The sequence below is a fragment of the Echinops telfairi genome, unplaced genomic scaffold (genome assembly GCF_000313985.2).
Source record: "Echinops telfairi isolate 266 unplaced genomic scaffold, ASM31398v2 ScPeMD7_44;HRSCAF=162, whole genome shotgun sequence".
NCBI lineage: Eukaryota > Metazoa > Chordata > Mammalia > Afrosoricida > Tenrecidae > Echinops > Echinops telfairi.
The window spans coordinates 8155917-8177958 of NW_022103942.1; the positions used below are offsets into that span (position 1 = coordinate 8155917).

Here is a 22042-nt window from a genome sequence, read left to right on the forward strand (position 1 = left end):
TGCAGTAGTTCCCAGAATCCTCAGGAGAAGGCCATGCCCACACAGAGTCCTCATTGGTTATGACTTGATTGACAGGCTAGACTGCATCCCTTTGTAAGTTGACAGGAGATTATATAACTTCCACAGCTCCCACTAAGATGATAAATATATATATGTGCATACATACATATATATGTAGAGAGAGAGAGAAAATCTAGTGGATCATTGTGGAAATTTCATAGACTTCCAAAGGTCACTTTTCAGTTATGTAACCAGTACCAAGCATTATGTATACTGCCTGATCATTTGATACTGCTCAAATCAAATTCCTTGTGTTAATTTAGCTGCTATCATGAATGTTTCCAATTTTCAGAGACTGAAAGATATTATGAGAAGGAGAGAAAGCAGATGGAACTTTAAAAATATCAATTTGTGTGTGCAAATTTTCAGAATATATTGGCTAATAAAACATAGCTTATAATTTAGATTTAAAATAAGTTAGATTCAGCATCATTCTTATTGATTAATATGTTCAAGATTTCTTCCACTGATTAAAACAATGGGCTCAAGCCACAATAATGGTGAGGTTGGCACAGAAGTGGCCAGTATTTCATTTTGTTTTCCTAGGATAGATATATTAAAGAGATTTCCTAACAACAGCAAGATTAATGGGAAATAAATAGTAGTAGATTTAGTCAATCATACTATAAAAATTGAGGAACATGAAAGAAAGGCTTATATTTCTTACTCTGAAACAGAATACTTATATTTATAATGTACTTTTATAGAATTTATTTGATTGTGGACAATTTTTCATGAGTATTTCACTTGAATATATACTGCCATTTTATCTTACATTCTTAATTATATGCCTGAAGATTAAGAAAAAATGCACTTTAAAAAATTAAAAAATGTGTTCTTTTTCATCACATCAGTCAATAGAATTTTTTTCTACTAATTACAACATAGTGAAATATATTTCATAGTGGTCTCTCCCAATGGACTCTACTTCTCTGCTAGGTTTGATAGTCTACTACAGAGCTCACAGACAATACTTATGATTATGGAGTTTATTAAGGATGTTAACAGGTTATAATTTAATATCAGAAATGTTAAGGACCTTATTCTTTTGTCTGCGGTCGTTTTCCTCAGCCAGGCCACCAGGGACACCTCTTTTGATATTGCCTTGGTAACTACAAGGACCCCTTGGCCCTTGTCCTGATGGCATAAGTATTTTAAAAGTTGGATACTGTGGACATTTATCAAAATGTCCACAGTATCCAACTTTTCAAGCCAACCTCCTGCCTGAAAGTACTCAGTTTTCCTTGTTCTTGTCACATACATTTCCTGGAGAAGACCCCCCTTCTTTGAGAACAATTTGCCAATGTTTTGCTACATGGGAAACCAGTGAATCTGGGCCTGTGGGATACAGTGGCCAGGAAAATGATGAACAATTACATCCCCTCTCCTGTCCCCAAACAGACGTGTTCACAATTTGCTTTTTCCTGGTGAGTGCTGCATCATTTGAAAATGTCTGGGCAAAGTGGTAACCAGAAGTTGGACAGCACTGCCCCAACACTCCCACCATCCTTGCCATTAAGGTCAACTCTCCTTTGAAGAGGAAGATCTTTCCCACATTTATTTTGAGTGCTTACAACCCGAGATGCTCATATTTGGCACTATATCAGACAATATTGCATCCTATTCATTAGATTTTTACTGCTCTTTTTTTTTTAGAAATTGTTGGCCAGGTCTTTTTTCCTAGTCTGGGTTAGTCCGAAACCTATCTACCAGATGATCCTGTTGGTATTTAAAATACTCATAGTTGAGAGCTGATCGGAGCCCTGCAGGGGTACTGTGCACTGCAGTCCAAGCCACTGAGGCCAACCCCCCACCCGTGCAAGCACTGTAGCCTGGCCCCAAAGAAAAGACACCTCGGCTGCCTTCGAGGCTCTATGCCACTGCTGAATTCACCAGCTGTAGCCGAGAACTACAGACTTCAAGATGGTTTGCGAGGGCTTTTCATGTTCTAACAACTTGTGCATACTCAACCTGCTTTACACCTTTGTTAGTCTGTTGGAATTGCTGCCCTGGACATTGGCTGATTTCCCGTCTCAGAGTGGTCGGTATGCTGTGGTGGGCATGTTGATATTCCTGACTGCTTTAGTGGACTGATTGGAGCAGTAAAATGCCATCAGGGGTTGCTGTGTGTGTGTTTAACATGACTGTTCTCTTACACATATTTTTTGTTCAGTTTTCTGTATCCTGTACTTGTTTAGCCCTGAACCAAGAGAAACAGGGTCTGTTTTGAGAAGTTGGTTGGAATAATACAGCAAGTGCTCAAAATGACATCCAGAGAAATTTAAATTGCTGTGAATTCCGGAGTTTTAACCCAAATAACACCTGTTTGGCTAACTGTGTTGAAAGTGGCCACCCTTGCTCACCGTGTGCTCCGATATTAGATGAATATGCTGGAGAACTTTTGAGATTCATTGGCCTCTTTTTCAGTTTTACAGAAATCTCGGGCGTTTGGCTGATCTATATATACAGGATCTAGAAAGATCCTCATGTTAATCCCACTGCATTCCTTTGATGACAAAATAAGGAGAATCATTAATTTGCTGATCTTGTTCATTTACAGCAACTTATAAGTTAAGATGATTTGCCTGTTTGATTGAGAAAATATCTAAAAACTACGTTATGGATGGTGGAATTATATTATTTTGAATCTTAAGATTCTCTAAATGTTTTTCCATTGCCAGGGGGCTAAAATGAAGCTCATGATCTCCTCTGACCCTACCGTATTCAGTTTCTGACACTGTCCACTGTGGCCTTTCTTAGCCTTTGTACCCACAGAAAAGTGTTTTATGACACTATTGTGTTAATTATATTGAGAATCTAAATACCCATTCCACTGCAATCATTTTATGTAGCACTGTGATGTAGAAATAAATCTTGTGGGGAAAAGAGTTTAAAGTGATTAAAGCCAGAAAGTTTGCAATTCTATCTTGTTGAATTCCATAAGGTAATCCAAATTCCCGATGCTTTTTGTCTCTTAGGAAAAATATTTTGTGGTGAAAATGGTTAATATAAAAGTGATACTGTAGTTCTGGTAGTCTTCTATGATTACACGAATGTAGTCTAGAAATAGCTATGTCTTTTAGAAAAGTGTTGGATTAGCCTTTGGTCTTTGACAAGTAAATGTAACAGAGAAAAAGTCTCATGAAACTTTTTATAAGGTGTTACATTTACCTTCAGCCTTCAAAATAGAACAGTTTAACATAATTCAGAAAGTATGCATATATATGTATATATATATAAAACCTTGGCTATTCTTTTACAATAAGTTTAAGTCCAAATTACTTTATTTTTAAACACATTAACATGTTGGCCCATGTACCAAAAAGATATTTGATTATCTTAGAAATGGCCACTGGAGATCCCCTTGCAGAGGGGTCTCGGGGAGGAGATGAGCCAGTCAGGGTGTGATGTAACAATGATGAGAAATACAACTTTCCTCTAGTTCCTAAATGTTTCCTCCCCGCTCCCACTACCATGACTCGAATTCTATCTTGCAAGACTGCCTAGACCAGAGGAGGTACACTGGTACAGATAGGAACTGAAAATACAGGAAATCCAGGATGGATGAGCCCTATAGGACCAGTGGTGTGAGTGGCAAAACAGGGAGGGTAAAGGGAGAGTGGGTAGGAAGGAGGGAACTGAATACGTGGAGCTGTGTGTGACCTCCTCCCTGGGGGACGGACAGCCGAAAAGTGGATGAAGGGAGATGTCGGACAGGGCAAGATATGACAAAATACCCATTTATAAACTATCAAGGGCTCATGCGGGAGGGGGGAGCGGGGGAGGGAGGGGAAAAATGAGGACCTAATGTCGGGGGTTTAAATGGAGAGAAAATGTTTTGAGAAACGATGTACAAATGCGCTTTACACAACTGATGTGTGTATGGATTGGGATAACAGTTGTATGAGCCCCTAATAAAATGTTAAAAAAAAAAAGAAATGGTTAAATAGTTCTTTTCATGAAATTTCTCAGTATTGTAACAGTGATATGTCAAATTTAAGCATATTAGAATATGACCTCCCAAAATTTCAAATAGTGTTGTATATTATGTTTAAAAGACAAAGAATAGAAACCTTTAAAAATAAAAATTAAACGATTATGGTTTATCTTCTACCATCAAATGGAATGTAGCCACCACAAGAGGATAAACAGACAAACGAGTGTTAGAGAATCAAATTGTTCTCCCAGTATAAAGATATTTGTGTCCTGACTTTTGTGTTCATTTTTATACTGGTTCCATGTGTCCATTTGAGCAAACGTATTAATTTACTTCTCAGAGCTTATATTTCTGGTTGGTTTCTTTAAAGTCTGCTTGTTCTTCAGTTTTGCCTGTTTTTATTTTCAAAAAGCTTTGTCATCATTTTATTTTCTAAAGATTAAAACATATTTCTTAAAAAGTTCATTAAACCAGTTTTCCTTTTTCTTCCTAATCTAAACACTTCCATTTGACAAATTTAGGCCACTTAAAATTATCTGATTACATATGTACTTGGATTTATGGCTGATGCATTGTTTTGTACTTTTGGCTTATAGAAATTGTTCTTTCCATTTTTCTCTTTACCTTTCTTCCTTCTTTATTTCCTCATTTAGCCATCTTTCAAAAATATTTTATTGGCATATACTTCATGTATCATACCAATCAATAGTGCAATCAATCACATCAAGAAGAAATGTGTAATCATCATCACAATTAGTATTAGAACAACTTCTTCATTCTAGTACTCTTCATTATTAGTTCACCTTTCCCCCTTAACCTCTCCTGCCACCCTACCCCCAAGGAACCATCAATCCAGCTACTGTTGCAATAGATTTACCTATCTTTGATTTCATATAAATAAACACATTTTAAAAATACAGCAATAGCAAAGGAAAACAGATAAAAAAAATCAATCAGGCATCAAACAACAAAAAATCTTATCATTGTGAATGAGGGGGAGTGTGGAGTGTGACCCACCCAAAGCCCATCTGTAGGTAACGGGACATCCCCTTACAGAAGGATCGTGGGGAGGAGACAAGCCAGTCAGGGTGCAGTGTAGCAATGATGAAACATACAACTTTCCTCTAGTTCCTAAATGCTTCCTCTCCCCACTATCATGATCCCAATTCTACCTTACAATCCTGGCTAGACCAGAGGATGTACACTGCTACAGATAGAAACTGGAGACAAGGGAATCTAAGACAGATGATCCCTTCAGGACCAGTGGTGAGAGTGGCGATACTGGAGGGTGGAGGGAAGGTGGGGTATAAAGGGGGAACTGTTTATACAGATCTGCATATAACCTCCTCTCTGGGGGATGGACAAGGGAAAGGTGGGTGAAGAGAGGGAGACGCTGGACAGTGTAAGATATGACAAAACAATAATTTATAAATTATCTAGGGTTCATGATGGAGGGGGAGTGGGGAGGGGGGGTGGGAAAATTAAGAGCTGATACCAAGGGCTTAAGTAGAGAGCAAATGTTTTGAGAATGATGATGCCAATGAATGCACAAATGTGCTTGACACAATGGATGGATGGATGGATGGATTGTGCTAAGAGTTATATGAGCCCCCATTATAATGACTTAAAAAAAAGAAAGCAAATATTTTAAAAATGATGGTGGCAACAAATATACTAATGTGCTTGACACAATGGATGTAAGTATGGATTGCAATAAGAGCTGTACAAGCCCCCAATAAAGTGATTTGAAAAAAGAAAAAAAGATACACCAGTGGGGACAAAAAAGAAGGCAGGAAATATTAAAAGTTAAAACAAATTTAAAAGGGATCATAGGGAGATCAAATGATAGCGTACTAAATTTTAACCTGCCTGCATCTGCAACAATTCACTCAGTTCCAATGCACTCTGCACGAGAGCAAGGCTCTTCACATTCCTGGTCTATGGTGATTCAGCAGGGGCTTAATACACATGCTTTTCCTCGTCACTGTTTAAAACAATTTTACCATGTACTCTGTCTCACAAGGCTATTCATATTCCTTCATTGTAATTAGAGGGGATTTGCTGGAAGCTTAATCCATAAATGAATCCTGCAAATGGATTTTGAGCTTCCACTGTCATCCATAGCCTTCTGCAAACTAGGTATTCACAATTTAAGCTCTTTACTATTCTCTCCATGTGGTAGTTACATAATCTGGTGTCAATTTGGGACTTGAGAGGATTAAGAGTGAAGGGGTGGAGTCTAGTCTGCCAATTGGATCATAGCCAATGAGGCCTCTGCGTGGGCATAGCCTTCTCCTGAGAATTCTGGGAATGCCTGTATTTCCCCCTGGGGAGGCGGGAGACTCTTCTCTCTCTCTGCTCACTTCCTGCCAGACATCCCGGAGGAGAAGCCACATGGACCTACCCTGATGCAGCCCTGGGAACTGGAGAAGCCACATAGAGACCCCTGGGAGTGCTGAGATTCTTACAACCTCACTGGATCTAAAGGCTTTCTAACCACTGGTCTGTGATTGTCCTGCATTCGGCGTCATTGCATGTGTTTCTTGAGTCTGAAGACTTAAAGATTGGTATTGGACATATTGGCTAATATCAGACTTATGGGCTTGGACTGGACTGGGTTTGGATGCTTTCTTATTGTTCAATTACCCTTTATATAAAACTCTCTCTTATACACATATCTGTGTCTATGAATTTGTTTCTCTAGTCTACCCAGACTAACACACTCCATCAGATTTGTATTTTATTATTTACAACTCTTGGATCACTCAGGCTGCTGTGCTTCTACCATGTGCATTTCTCCATATTTTATTTTGAAGACTTTCTCTCTAGAGTGATTGTCCATTCATTATTGTCAGGTGTCCCTGAGTTATCACTAGCCTGTTGCCATAATTCATGTGGTGAGTTTTGGATTGAACTTGTACTACAACTGACTCATTATGAAAAGACACACCTATTATCTTGAATTTCCAAGGGAATTCCTCCAGTTCTGAGAATAAAACACAGTATTATTTTCTCCTTGTGACTATGATTTACATTCTCTTCTCCCTTTTATTAAATTTGGCTTCTCTACCAGAGCCTAAATTCTGTGTTTTCCATCTGGGGATATCCATTTTTTTAGTCTCCTTTTATGTTGTCAAAAAAAGTATTTGCTATGAACAAGTCTTTGGATTTTCAAAATTCTATGATGTGACTTCCAGTTTGATTTTTATCACCAAGTCGCTATTTTCCAACTACTGTTCCTTCCTCTTCCCCCCACTAATTTTGCATTCCAATCACCCACAATTATCAATGCATCTTGATTTCATGTTTGACTGAAGTCATTGGTAGAATTCTTCAATTTCTTCATGACAAGTTTATGGGGTTGGCTCATAAATTTGAATAATAGCTGTATTGATTGGATTTCCTTGAAGGTGAATACATATAATACTTTCAAATACAGAATTGTACTTCATGATTGCCTTTGCAATATGCTTTTTGATAATGAATGCTACACCATTCGTCTTGATTTTGTTATTTCCAGCATAGTAAATCATATGATTTTCTAATTCAAAATGGCCAATACCATTGCTCACTAATGACCAACATATCAATCTTTATGCATTCCATTTCATTTTTGATGACATTAAATTTTCTTAGATTCATGCTTTGCACATACCAAGTTCAGGTCATTAACAGATTTTTTCAGCTGTTTCTCCTTACGTGAGTAGTGCCCACCAAAAAATGAAGACCCTGAAGACTCCAATCCCACAGGCTTCCCTAGATTCAAATCTCCATGGTTGACTCCACTCTGAGCAATCAACTCCTTCTCAGTTCCATTCCCAGTGCTCTCGCACCTGAGTGGCCCATCTGCCAGCGCTATTTCAGATAATATTCTGCTTCCACTCTTTAGGCCTTCAATATCTGAAAATGTTTTGAAGCTAAGCATATGGTTTTCAGTGGCTCCTTCATCTGAAGTAGGGAGCCGAGTCCTTCTTAGTTGTCTGTTTTTAGTCTGGAAGTTCAGCTGAAACCTGTTCACTTTGGCTGACCCTGTTGGTATTGGAAACATCAGTGACATAACTTCGAGCATCAGAGCAACACACAAACTACTACAGTAGGACAAATTGACAGACAAGTGATGGATGTTTATTGTAGCTCAATAACACTATTAAAATTGTGTCTTTAATATTCATATTTTGGTGAGGAATTCACCAATTTCAACTGTACATGTTAAGTATACTGTATCCTTCGTTTCTTGCTCCTACTTGGATTTTCAGGACAAATTTCTATATTGCTGTGACTTTGTGACCAACAACATATAAGTATAGCACAACAAAGATTCAGAATATTAATCCTTTGGCTTTCAATTTTTCTTTACTCTCCTCTGTCCCAAGGACTTCCTTTGCCTTCATCAGAGCACAGCTATGTATTGAAAAGAATGTATGTTTATTTATAATTTTTTCATGCTTTGTGGTTGAAAAATTTTCAGTGTATAGAGTATTCAACTGTGAATTGTAGTGCTGGGGAAGAATATTGAAAGTACTTTAGTCACCCAAAAGGAAAAACAATTCTGTCTTGAAGAGTTACAGCCAGAGTGCTCCTTGGAAGCAAGGATAGAGGAACTTAATCTTTCACATTTTGCACATGATGTCAAGAAGGACCACTCTCTTGGGCAGGAACAGGCAGTGCTTCTTTCTGTTGTGCATAGGGTCGCTATGGGTTGGAACTTACACTAAGTCACCTAAAAACAACATACTATTCCATTTTTATAGAGATGAACGTCAAATCTTAATATTTTTAGATTTATATCAGCCCTCACAAGTTATTTAAGTCTTCTCTTCTAGCTTAATACAATAAGGACTTTAGGATGCATTATCTACCATCTTAATTTATAAAAATATTTTTAAAGTGAATAATAGCTTTTAAAAATTTATTTATTTTTAATCATTTTATTGGGGGCTTATACAGCTCTTATCTCAATCTATACACACATCTATTTTGTCAAGCACACTTGTACATATGTCACCATCATGATTTTCAAATAATTTTCTTTCTACTTGAGCACTTGATATCAGCTCATTCCCCCCTCTCACTCCTTCATGAACCCTTGATAATTTATATATATATATATTTCATATCTTAAACCGACCACTGTCTTCCTTTACCCACTTTTTTGTTGTACATACTTCTGGGAGGGGGTTATATGTAGATCATTTGTATCAACACCCCCCCCTTGCCCCACCTTCCCTTTACCCTCCTGTTATTGCTACTCTCATTATTGGTCTTGAGGGGGTTATCTGTCCTGGATTCCCTGTGTTTCGAGCTCTTATGTGTACCAGTGTACATGATCTGGTCTAGTCAGATTTGTAATGTAGAACTGGGGTCACGATAGTGGGGGGAGGAAGCATTAAAGAACTAGAGGAAAGTTGTATGTTTCATCGGTGCTATACTGCAACTGACTGGCTCATCTCTTCCTTGTGACCCTTTTGTAGGGGGATGTCCTATTGTCTACAGATGGGCTTTAGGTCTCCACTTCGCAATCCCCCTCATTCACATTGATATATTTTTTTTGTTCTGGGTCTTTGATGCTTGACACCTGATCCCATCGATACTTCATGATCACGCAGGCCAGTGAGCTTCTTCCATGTGGGTTTTGTTGCTTCTCAACTAGGTGGTCGCTTGTCTATCATCTTCAGGCCTTTAAAACCATAGATGCTATATCTTTTGATAGCCAGGCACCAGCAACTTTCTTCAACACGTTTGCTTATGCACCCATTTTTTCTTTAGCAATTGTGTCTGTGAGCATCACAGAATGTCAGGTTATTAAAACAAAGTGTTCTTGTGCTGAGAGAAATAGAGGCCCAATGTCTAACTGCTACCTTAATACTTAACATATAAGTACATGTACATTGATCTATTTCCCTACTGTTATATATAAATATATTTACATATGTACAGCTTGTATTTATACTTCTATAAATGTCTTTTGCCTCCTAGTCCTTTCCTGTATTTCCTTTCACTTTTCTCTTCTTCCACTATCATGTCCAGCCTTCATTTGGGTTTCAGTAATTCCTATCAGCTACATTGCCCTTAATCAGGTCCCACCAGGCATCCTACAACGTCCTCGCCTTCAATTTTAGATCACCTGTTTTCCTTTATCCCTGGGTTTGTTGACACCTCCCTTCCTTTCTCCCGCCTCCCCTTCTCCAGTGTCCCCCTGGAACAGTTGATCCCACTGCTTTCTCCTCTGGATTTTTTATCTCACCTGTCTTTTATAGATAGATATACAGAGACAATAATAAGCACAAAAACAAGACAGAGCAAATAAAACAAAAACACAAAAAACAACAAAAAAGAAAAGGTTTTTGTTTTTTTATGGAAAATTATATATCAATTTACTGACAATTTCTTTATTTATTTTTGAATGATAGTCTGTGAATAACACTTCCTTACTCTTAACACAAAGAAAATACTACTGAAATGCTTCCTGGCGTTTGTTATTGTTAAGAAAAATGCTCCTCTTAAAGTAATCTATCTTTATTGGTAACTTTGACGATTTTTCATTACATTGAATTGATACTGTTTTATTATTATGTGCTTAGATGTACTTTTAATTTTACTTATAATGGTTTAGCAGTTTTATTGACATATAATGTATGCACTATACAATTCAATGATCTGAATATACTTAAGAATTGTGCAATCATCAATATAGTCCATTCTAGAAAATATGCTTCATTCTTTACTCATTATTATTAGCTCTCCATTCCCCCCCAACCACCCCTGCCAAACCCTAAAAAATCTATTAATCCAGTTATTGTATTTACACATTTACCTATTCTGGATATAATATAGATAGAAAATCATTAAAAATCCAATAACAATAGCCATATAAAAACGGAAAAACCTCAATCCAAAAGAAAGCAGAAAATAAGAGAAAGTAGACCAAATTATAAATAGGTCAAAAAGGAAAATAAATTATAAGATTTTAAAATTTAACCTAACTATATCTGCATTAATTCACTTTCTGATGTACTATCTGTGAGAGCAAGGATGTTTACATCGTGCTCATTGATCCAAGGGAATTCAATGGAAGCTTAATTTGCAGGGGGACACCGAAAATAGATTTTGGGCTTTCACTGTCATCCATAGTCTTCTGAAAATCAGGTTCTCAGAAACTAAGATGTAATAAAATTCCCTCCTCTGATCTAGGATTTTATTATTTAAAATCCTTGAATCACATAGGCTGGTGTGGTTCTTTTGTGTGGGCTTAGATGACATCTTCATTTAGTTGCTTGTTTTAAGATAAGCTTTTAAGACCCCAGATGCTATTCTTTCTGATAGCTGGGCACCATCATTTTGTGAGAATATTTGCCATGGCTTTACATGATTGTGTATGGTTAGAATAAGTGTGAATAAACTTGATGGTAGTTGGTCGGGAAACTAGCAGCCTAGTAGCTTTAGGATTGTCCACTACTTTGTTGTTGTTGTTATTTATTTATTTTTTTTGGTAATTTCTGGTCCATGGAATTTTTCCTCTTGATTTTGAGTTTGATTGTTTCCTTTAACTTTTATCACTTCAATTTCTCTTCTACTCTTGAAAGAGTTCCCTAGGGCTGAAGCTTTCACTTTCAAACTGTTCATTTAACTTGGCTATTGGCAAGAGACTTTGGTTCTTTGCCACTGATATCTCTTCCTCCAGAGTGAGTGCTCTAAAGCAATGGAGTTAAGATAGAAGCTGTAGTACTTTTTGACATAATCTTGAAAGTTAAAACCTATTACATCTGTCATATACTAGAAAGTCACAAAGGCCAACCCTAATGTAATGTGGAACAGGAGCAGGGAACCTTTTTTTCTTTCAAGGGCCATTTTAATATTTATAACGTCATTCATAGGACATAGTAGTCAAAGATATAATTAACTCACCCTTAATGTGATGGCTACAACTGCTTCTCTTTAATAAAGTGACTAATGTCACCTGGGATTGATGACATGCATTTTATGGCCTACAGGCTGGCCATTCCCTATCCCCGAGAACAAGAATATGAATACCAGAGGGAGGGAACATTTGGGACACTTTGAGTACTAGCTGCAATATATTCTCTTCCTCTGAGTCAGAATCAATTTGATTGCAGTGTGGTTTTGTTTTATTTAAAAATGGGCAAGAAATCAGAAATAAATTGATTTACTATCCTGTCTGTCATTGATTATAAATAATGTAGTTCATTCCCTTGTGGTAGGCTCCCAGATAGAGCACTCAAGTGATAGTAGCAATGAAACTGTTATTCTCAAATTCAATTCACGTTTTATATGTGACGGGAAGTACTTGTCATAGGAATATTTCTGACACTATACTTTGTGAAACAATGTATCTTTTTTCAATATAGAAAATGAGAACATCTACTAACCCTATTACTATCCTATCCTTCTAATAGCTGTTTGCTAGGACTGAAAATCATACACATATGTGTAATATTATTGGAAATGGAATTTCAGCTAAGATTTTAGCAACAAAATAACTTCACTCATCTGGCAACATCAGGAAACACAATTCTGATTTATTTGTTATAGATTTTAGGCTATTAAACTTCTCATTAGCACAACATTGTTAATATTCTAGGCATGTATTATTAATACTATTTTGTCATTATAAAAACAGGAAAAAGAATCCTTGTAGTAATACCATGGAGTTCAAGAATGTCATCAGGACAAGAATTATGCATGCATGAATTAGATGTTCATTATTAAAATTGCTTCTTATTTTAACCATATTAGCATGCACATTTATTCGGATAATTCTAAGGCATGACTGAAGGTGGAATACTGTAGATATAATAAAGATATAATGAATGCATTTTATCAGTAAGTATTCACTAGCTATAGTTTTGTAATTCAAATAACACTATTTTAGAACTCGATAATCCATTAAAATAATTATCATTTTATCCTTTCATAATAAGTTCTATGAAAGGTAAAGTGATTTACCAAAACGAATAGGTGAATTTGTAGTTGTACCTTGCCTAGAATTGTAACCTGGATACCTAACTCTTATTTTAGAGATCTTTCTACTATTCTCTTCCACTATTCAAATTATCAAGATTAAGGTTTTCCCTCAGTATCATTTGTAATGTTTCCTTATTTCAGTTAAACATATGTAGCAAAATACTACAACAGCAGTGTGAGAGTTTAAAAAGATGGAGTCAAAGAAATGAAGAATTTTAACTGATGGAGTCAAAGAAATGAAGAAATATGCTATACAAGGGATGGAGAACCAATTTAGATTATTCTTCTTGACTAGTTATCTACATGACAAACCAGTTTATGAAAAAACACAGTCAATACTCCAATTCAGTAACCAATTGCCATTGTCGTTTCTGATTTATGGCAACACATGTGTAAGTAGAACTGCACTATATCGAGTTTTGAAGGTTATGCACTTTTAGAAGCCAATTGCCAGAATTTTCTTCCACAATGCCTCTGACTGGATTTGAATACCTAACCTTTTTAATAGCCCAATGCATAACCATTTGAACTACCCAAGAACTTCACAAAATAGCCATGCATTTTTCTTTTAAAATGCAGATTTTGATATACATAAAGACATTGAAGAAATATAAACATCATGAAATTCTACTTTGAAAAGGAGAAATCAAGAAGCAAAACTATATGGTTTCTAGTACTCATTTGTAGTGCAGTGAATTACTTGTTACGGCTCATGTAGGCATCATCTTTGTAACTTTCATCAAATGACTAGGTGGGACCATGTAAATAAGGTTTATGGGATTCTAATGAATGCATAGGTCAGTTTTGTCATCTTCCTAGGTTAAAAATATCCATCTTGGAAGAAGGAATTCGGTATCTCACTACCATCAAGAAAGAAGAGCCAGCAGTGGAAGGCATCATTTGGATTCTGAGATCCCTATACCTGTACCTCCTCATTCCAGTCTGATCTTGCAGTGTTTTCCTGAATTCACATACCATACAATTCAATGGTTTGCATATATAATCACCAAAATCAATGTGAGAACATTTTCTTCATTTTTGTATCCATTATGATTATCAGCTTTCCATTAACACCAAAAATGTTTACAACTGGGCCAGTAGGTAACATCTTAATAAACAGAGAAAAGATTGAGGTTGTCAATTATTTCATCTTGCTTGGATCTACAATCATTCTCATGGAAGCAGCAGTTAAGTGATCAAATGACCCATTTCATTGGATAAATCTACTGCATAAGAACTTTTTAAAGTGTTGTAAAACATGGTTACTTTGCGAACTAAGGTGTGACCGAACCAAGTCATAGTTTTTTCAATTGCTTCATATGCATGTGAATATTGGACATTGAATAAGGTAAACTGAATAAGAATGAAAACATTTGAACTATGTTGCTGGTGAAGAATATTCTCAGTACCATAGACTGTCAAAAGAACAAACAAATCTGTCTTGGTAGAAGTACAACCTTACAGGCAATGTTAGCCAAACTGTATTTTCTGCAATGTTGGTCTTATTTTTTCAAATTCCTTTGAATTTTTCTTGGGTGGAAATACCCTTATTTGAGAGACAGTTTTACTGGATATAGGATTATTGGTTGGTAGTATTTCCCTTTCAAGATTTTACATATGTCACTCCATTGTCTTCTTGATTAGAGGTTTCTGCTGATAAGTCTAAGCTTGTTCTTATTGATTTTCCTTTTAAGTGAATGTTTTTATCCCCCTAGCTGCTCTCAGGATTCTCTCTTTCTTGATATTGGAGAATTTGATTATGATATGTCATGATATTTTTCTTTTTGAGCCTATCCTGCTTGGAGTTATCTCAGCTTCTTATTTTCTTCTCCTTTATGATGTAGGGGAAGTTCTCTTTCAAGATTTCTTTTTACTATTTTTTTCCCAGTAGATTTCTCCCTTTTTGCTCTGAGAGTCTAATGATACATAGGTTACTTCTTTTGATGGTGGTCCATCATTCATAGGTTTTTCTCAGATTTCTTTGCTTTTTTGTTAATTGTTTCTGGCACTGGTTTTATTAGAAATAATTGTCTTCAAGCTCACTAATTTGGTTTTCTTTTCTTTAATTCTAATAGTCAACTTTTTTACCATTTAAAATATTTCTCTTATATTATTGTTTCACATTTGGATATCCATTTGTTGTAGCGTTTGTAGATTTTATTTGTGTTTTTTTTTAAATTTCATTTCTCTATCTGTTGAAGGCATCTAACCATCATTCTCTTGAATTCCATTTCTGGTACTTCCATAGCCTCTTCTTCTGAGGAATCATTTGTCTCTGAGTATTCTTCAGTTGTTTGTGGCTGTGTTTCTTGATTGTGTGTGTGTATGCTTGTGCTGTGATTGGCTGCTGTTTCTGCTGCATTATGGTGCAGCTATTAGTATTGAGTGGGCTTCTAGTTCATGTGGAAGCAATTCACTCTTGCTGGTTTGATGGGATGGCTGGGGTCTTCCTTGACTTGATATAGGGACAGCAAGGGCCTTTCTTGATGGGTATCAGGGATGCTCAGGTCCTTTCTTGCTGGGATGTGGGGACACCCACTACCTTCTTTTCTGGAATGTGGCTGAGGCCTACATTGCTGGGATGCTATGGAGGCTGGGCCTTCCTTCTGCTGAGTGGGGGAGGCAGGTAGGAGGCAGAACTGGAATGGGCAGGGTTTTCCATGCCTGGGGCAAGGTTTCAAGGATGGATGTAGCCTTCATTTCTGATATACAGATCTGTCTCTACTCCATTAAGGTCAGTTCTAATTAAAAGAGCAGCTACTCCTAAGTCATATTTTGAGTGGCTTCCAACCTGAAGAGTTCATTTTAATGCACTATTATCAGACAATGCTTTATTGTTATTAATAAGGTTTTAAGTAGCTGTTGTTGTTGTTTTTTTTCCAAAGGCAGGCCACTAAGTCGTTTTTCCTAGTGTGTCATAGTCTGGAAGCTTTGCTGAAATCTGTCTACCATACGTGATACTGTTGATAGTTGAAATTCTGGTAGCACAGTTTCCTGTAAATAGCAACAGAGCAAGCCACCACTATCTCATACCATATACAAAAATTAGTTATAGATTGGTTAAATATAATGTGTCAACAATAAAATTCTGGTATAAAATATAATTAAAATTAAATTCTGGAAATAAATTATAATTTTTTATGCAATTTAAGTGAAAGAGAAAGATTTCTTGAAAGGAAAACCAGAACTTATGCAAAAGTGTAAATTAGGCACAATTTTGTATGGCAGCAACTGAATAATCTTCTCTCCTTCTCCTCACATCTTGAAAAACTGACTCAAGTTGAGGATTCAATGTGGAAACTACACTAAGTGAACTAGGATTTACCTTAAACTCACTTTTAGCCATTGGAATTAAGGATGAAGCTCTCTAGTGTTAGAAGCAGATGACTACTAGCCCAAGGGCATAGAACTAAAGGATGTTGGACTTTGGTTTGAACCTTTTGCCTTGGGGATGCCCAATGAATGGTGGCTTGGAATGGAACTTATTAACTTACTATGTTAATGACCTCTTTGCTTCATTATGACATATTAATCTGGTAGGCTCAGCAGTTGAGAATGCATACTATTGGAAGATTTTCTCTAATAATCTGTTTTCTTTGTGTAAATAGTGTCCATTTGCTTAAGAGTTTAATGTGTACTAGTCAATAATTGGTGTACTGTGGTTCACAGGTAGCCTATACTTGTCTAATTTCCCTTTCTCAATAGTGTTTTAAATTCTATAACATTGGCTAAATTAATAACACTATCAATACATAGGGGTTACATATTAGGCTGCTAACTGCAAGGTCAGCAGTTCAAAACCATGAATGAGCTCTGCAGGGAAAGGATGAGGCTTTCTACTCCTGTGAAGATTTACAGGCTTGCAGACTGAACTATTGAATTGTATGTGTGCAGTCCTGCCTTGCCCTATAGGATAGCCATGAGTCTGCATTGACTTGATGGCAATGGAAGTGATGCTCCAAGGGAATGATTGTTAATGTTCGCTAACGTAAAATGACAATGAGGTCTCTAAGGTGATCCAGAGTCATATAGAAACTATAGATGCATGAATAGACTTTGGGCTTGCACTTAATTCTAGTGCCAATCTAAGAAAAAATATTTCTTATGCCATGGTCCTGCTTGATGCTCACCCTCATGAAGAAATTATGGAAGATATGGGTGTTGTAGCAAAGTGTAAAGAAGAAACTAATTGGTACCCAGCTATCAGAAAGAACAGCATCTGAAGTCTTAAAGGCTTGTTTCCAAACAAGAGTCATGTACGCGAGGCAACAACTAAGTCCACACAGAAAAAGTACATCAACCTGTTTGATACAAGGATCATAAATAATATAATCCATATCTAAAGGAAAGAATGGTATCAGAGTTTAAGTAGTAAACACCTGGTTTACAGAAGGCTATGTATGGCAATGGAAGCTCAAAATCCATTTGCAGGGTTCACAGATGGATTAAGTCTCAAGTGAATCCTCTGCAGAGGGATGTGATTAGCTCTGTTATCAAACAGAGAGCATTGTAGAGTTGATCATGGCATGCATAGTTAGATCAAAATGTAATGTATTTTCATTTGATCTTCATTTTGACCCATTTTACAGTTCTTTCAGTGTTCAAAAAATAGTGAAGAAGAAATACACGTGCACTAAGCCCCTGGTGAGTCCTCTTTTGCACATAGGAGTAGAGATGTGAATAGCTTGGCTATCACGCAGAATGCATTGGAAAGTGCATCATTGTAGATGCAGGTAGGTTACAATTTAGCACCCTATCATTTGACCTCCCTTCTGATCCATTTAAAATTGTTCCAGTTTTTTACATTTTTTTGCATTCATTTTGATTGAGGTGTTTATCTGTTTTACTTTGCTATTCTTAATATATATATATATACACACACCTACATATATATATATAAAAATATATATAAATGTGTTTCTTTACATGAAATCAGGAGAGGTAAATGTATAAAAACAGTAACTGGATGAATGATTCCTTGTGGGTATGGGGAGGTTGGTGGCAATGGGGAGTTAATAATGATGAGTACAAGAATGAAGGAAATACTTTAAAATTTATTGTGATGATGACTGTACAAATTTTTCTTGATGTGATTGAACTATTGAATTGTATGATATGTGAATCATATGCCAAAAAGTATTGAAAAGTGTGAATTTATTTGACAATATTAAGTGAAAATATTTGGATGACAAAATATATAATGATTAGGGGAAAGTGCTGGCACTGAGAATGACAAAGAGTTAATACCTATCTTATACAAGCGATATTGCAAGTTGACAGGAAATAGGAAACACCCTAATAAAAAGTGACAAAGTATATGAATAAACAAATCACATATGAATAAATTTGAGAAAAAGCACCTAAAAATGCCCCCTGGTAGCCAGGGAAATGAAAATCAAAACAAAATAACGAGTTACCATATTCCATTAATCCAGAAGCACATTTTCCCTGACGTATTTCACTTCTAAAAGTGGAAGGTGTGTTAAAGTAGATGGCATTACACAATTTTTGTTGGGCAGGTAATAGTCATGACATAGTTATCCCAGCTGCACACACATGAAGGTGGTTGTTACTCTTGGAAGCAAGGCTGTACAACTACAAAATAATTGTAGAAAAGTTTATGAGTACTGAATGTTTTTCTGAAAACACTTCCTGATATAATCAGAATATTTTCATATAAAAAAATTACAGAATGAATGTCACAGCTTCAAAAATATCCTCATGACCACAGGGGAGCACTTTTTCTAAGAAAGAGCATTATGATACAGGAAATACATTTGTGTATAAAAACATATATAATTATGACTATAATTTGAAAAGTATTTAGAATATTTGGGATACTGAAGATAAAAAACTGTTAGGGAGAATTTTTATTTGAAAAAGAAAGGTGGAGAGATAGAGAGGACTGTACTAATGTAATAGAGGCAGAAGAGTACTATTACAACCTGGAGAACACTCTGACTATAAGATCTTCCAGTGTCAGCAAGAAGTAGGAGAAAATTCTTTTATTTCCCAGAGACTGGGAGTAAAGTATGATAAGAAACATCTAAGTGTGGGGAAATAAATGAAAAAGTGATATGATGGGACAGTAGATCAGAATGTTTTGCTTTGATGGCCACCTATTTTCCAGGATAAAGAGTCATGTGCTGGCTCGGGCTGTGGATGGGCCTTAGGGGAAGAGAAAAGTTTAACCAGGTATGATTTAAAAGTACTTTGTTTCTGATTGATCAGTGAAGACAAAAAAATTCCAATACACATTTATAAGAAATGGGAATGTAGGGTCTGTGCCTAACTTGTTTCCAGAATCAAATCCCTTAATCAATCAATACACTTGAGTCAGTTTACAGGAAGAGCACAGTCCTCATATCTGAAAGAAAAAATTCATGTCTTGCATTGCAATATTGAAAGATTCTATAGAAAAAATATTGAATGGTGCAGAAAGCATTAAAAAAAGATGGAACTAATACACAGAGTCAGTATACCCAAAGGAACTGGTCTACATTCAAAAGGAAGCATATGAGCAAGAACCAGTGACACTGGAAGAAGTTGTTCTAGCTGCACTGAAATTATTAGCTGAAAACAAGGCTCCAGGAATTGATGGTACGCCAACGTTAATGTTTTCACCAGCTGATGAAGCACTGAAAGCACTTACTCGTTTATGCCAGGAAATTTGGAGGACAGCTACTTGGCTAACTGACTGGAAATGATCCATATTTGTACCCTTTCCAAAGAAAGGTGACCCAACATATCGCTCAAATTATAGAACAATACCAATGGTATCACATACAAGTAAAATTTTGCTGAAGAGCACCCAACAATGGTTGTAGCAGTACACTGACAGGAAGCTTCCAGAGGTTCAGGTCTGATTCAGAAGATGTGGAACAGCGATGTCATTGCTGATGTCAGATGGATTTGGGGTGAAGTTCAAGAATATCATAAAGATGTTTACTTATGTTTTATTGACTATGCAAAGGTATTCGACTGTGTGGACCATAATAAACCATAGATAACACTGAGAAAAATGGGATTTCCAGAACACTTCATTGTGGAACTAAGTCACTGATCAAGAGGCAGCTCTAACAGAATAGGTGAATACTATATGGTTTAAAATCAGGAAAGGTGTGTGCCAAGGTTGCAGCCCCTCACCTTACTTATTCAAAGTATATACTGAGGAAAGAACCAGAGAAACTAGATTATCTGAAGAAGAATGCAGCATCACGATGGGAGGAAGCTTGTTAACCACCTGTGATATGCAGGTGATACAACTGCTTGCTGAAAGTGAGGAAGACTTGAAGAAATTGTTGATGAAGCGCAAGGATTTCAGCCTTCAGAATGGATTACAATTCATTGTAAAGAAGACCAAAATCTTCACAAGTGGACCAATAAGTAACATCATGATAAATGGAGAAAAGTTTAAAGTTGTCAAGAATTGTGTCTTGTTTAGATCCACAATGTTTATGGAAGAAAGATTCAAGAGATCAAAAGACAAGCTGCATTGAGTAAATCTGGTGCATAAAACCTCTTTGGAGTATTGAAAATTAAGGATGTTACTTTGAGGAGCCAGGTGCACCTGAAAATACCTATGGTATTTTCAATTGCCTCATGTGTATGTGAATGTTGAACATTGAATAAGGAAGATTGATGAAGAATTGATGTCTTTGAATTATGGTGCTGACAAAGAATATTGAAAGTAGTTAAACTACCAATCTATCTTTGGAGAAGTACTGCCAGAGTACTCCTTAGAGGCAGGGATGGCAATACTTCATCTTACATTCTTTGGGTATGTTGTCAGGAGAAAATCACTTTCTAGAGAAGGGCATCATGCTTGGCAAAGTACAGGGTCGGTGAAAGAGATGGATGGACACAGTCGCTGCAACAATGAACTCAAGCATGGAAACATTTGTGAAGATGGCGCAGAACGGGGCAGTATTTCGTTCTGTTGTGCATTGGGTCACTATTGGTCAGAACCAACTCGATGGCACTTAAAAACAAGATGTTACATCTTAGCTTCTTCTTCACTTTAGGTTTGAGGTTTCGTTCAGATTTTGAGTTCTTCACATTTCTGTGATATGACTTTTTCCAGTAAAGGCAACTGGTATTCATAACATTTCTTAACTGAGTTCGGTTCATTCTGGTGCTGTGTCTTTAGTTCATCCTGCATAATTTAGCATAATTTCTCAGGATTCATCATATTTTCTTCTGAATTTGCAAACTCTCAAATAGTTTGTAAAATGCTATTTCTTCCGAAGTCCTCATTCCCATTATTTTTGGACAAAACTAAACTCTTTAATTACCATAATACCTGTGGGAATGCAGTTTATTGACAGTTTTCTTTTTGTGTTTGATTGAGCCAATTTCTACCAATTAATGTGCTCCCTGAAATCTTGCAGTTTCTTATCATGTTCATATTCTTTCTTGTCAAGTGAAAAAGGAGGCGAAGCTTCTTCTGGCTACTTTAGTTTCCTCTTGGACTTTTTCTTTCACTGTTGTTCTCCATATGTATCTCTTTTAGCTGCTCAACCCGTGCAATTCTCTCTTTTCATATTTTGCTTAGTGTTTGGACCAAAACATAGATAAATGGAATGTGCTTGAGCATCAGGGGCAGGAGAGAGTGTTGATTTACTTTCATTGGAACTATTTTATTTGACTTTGGGTGGCTACATTTTGGACTCAGAACTGTGATTTCCTATAGTACGTATCCTGGCTAACAAGGTTTGGGCATCCTTTTATGAACAGATATCTATGTATCTTTTCCCTGATACCTCCTTTTCTTCATTCATCTTTAGGGTTCCAAAGTTCTCTTGACCTTGACTTCTTCTTAGTTCCTGTCCAAATGCTTCAGCTAATGCCTTTGCTTGGAATCAATAGACATCTCTTTCTTTTGCTATTTGTGACTTTGCTTTCTCCATGTGACACTGTTTTTGTCTGTTCACTGGTGAAAGAGAAAGCGAATGCGATCTGTATGGTGGCTTTCTGGCATAGTGAATTCTCGCTTCAGTTTCTTTGGCCCCCACTCCAGGATACTTTCACTGTGCCGAGTCAGGCATCTCAGTGTTCTCATTT

At 36.5% G+C, this 22042-nt stretch overlaps 1 pseudogene; it reads left to right on the top strand.

Annotated features, from left to right (window-relative positions):
- The first annotated feature begins 1983 nt into the window (after positions 1 to 1983).
- Positions 1984 to 2572, top strand: LOC115869758 (annotated as a pseudogene).
- Positions 2573 to 22042: the final 19470 nt, after the last annotated feature.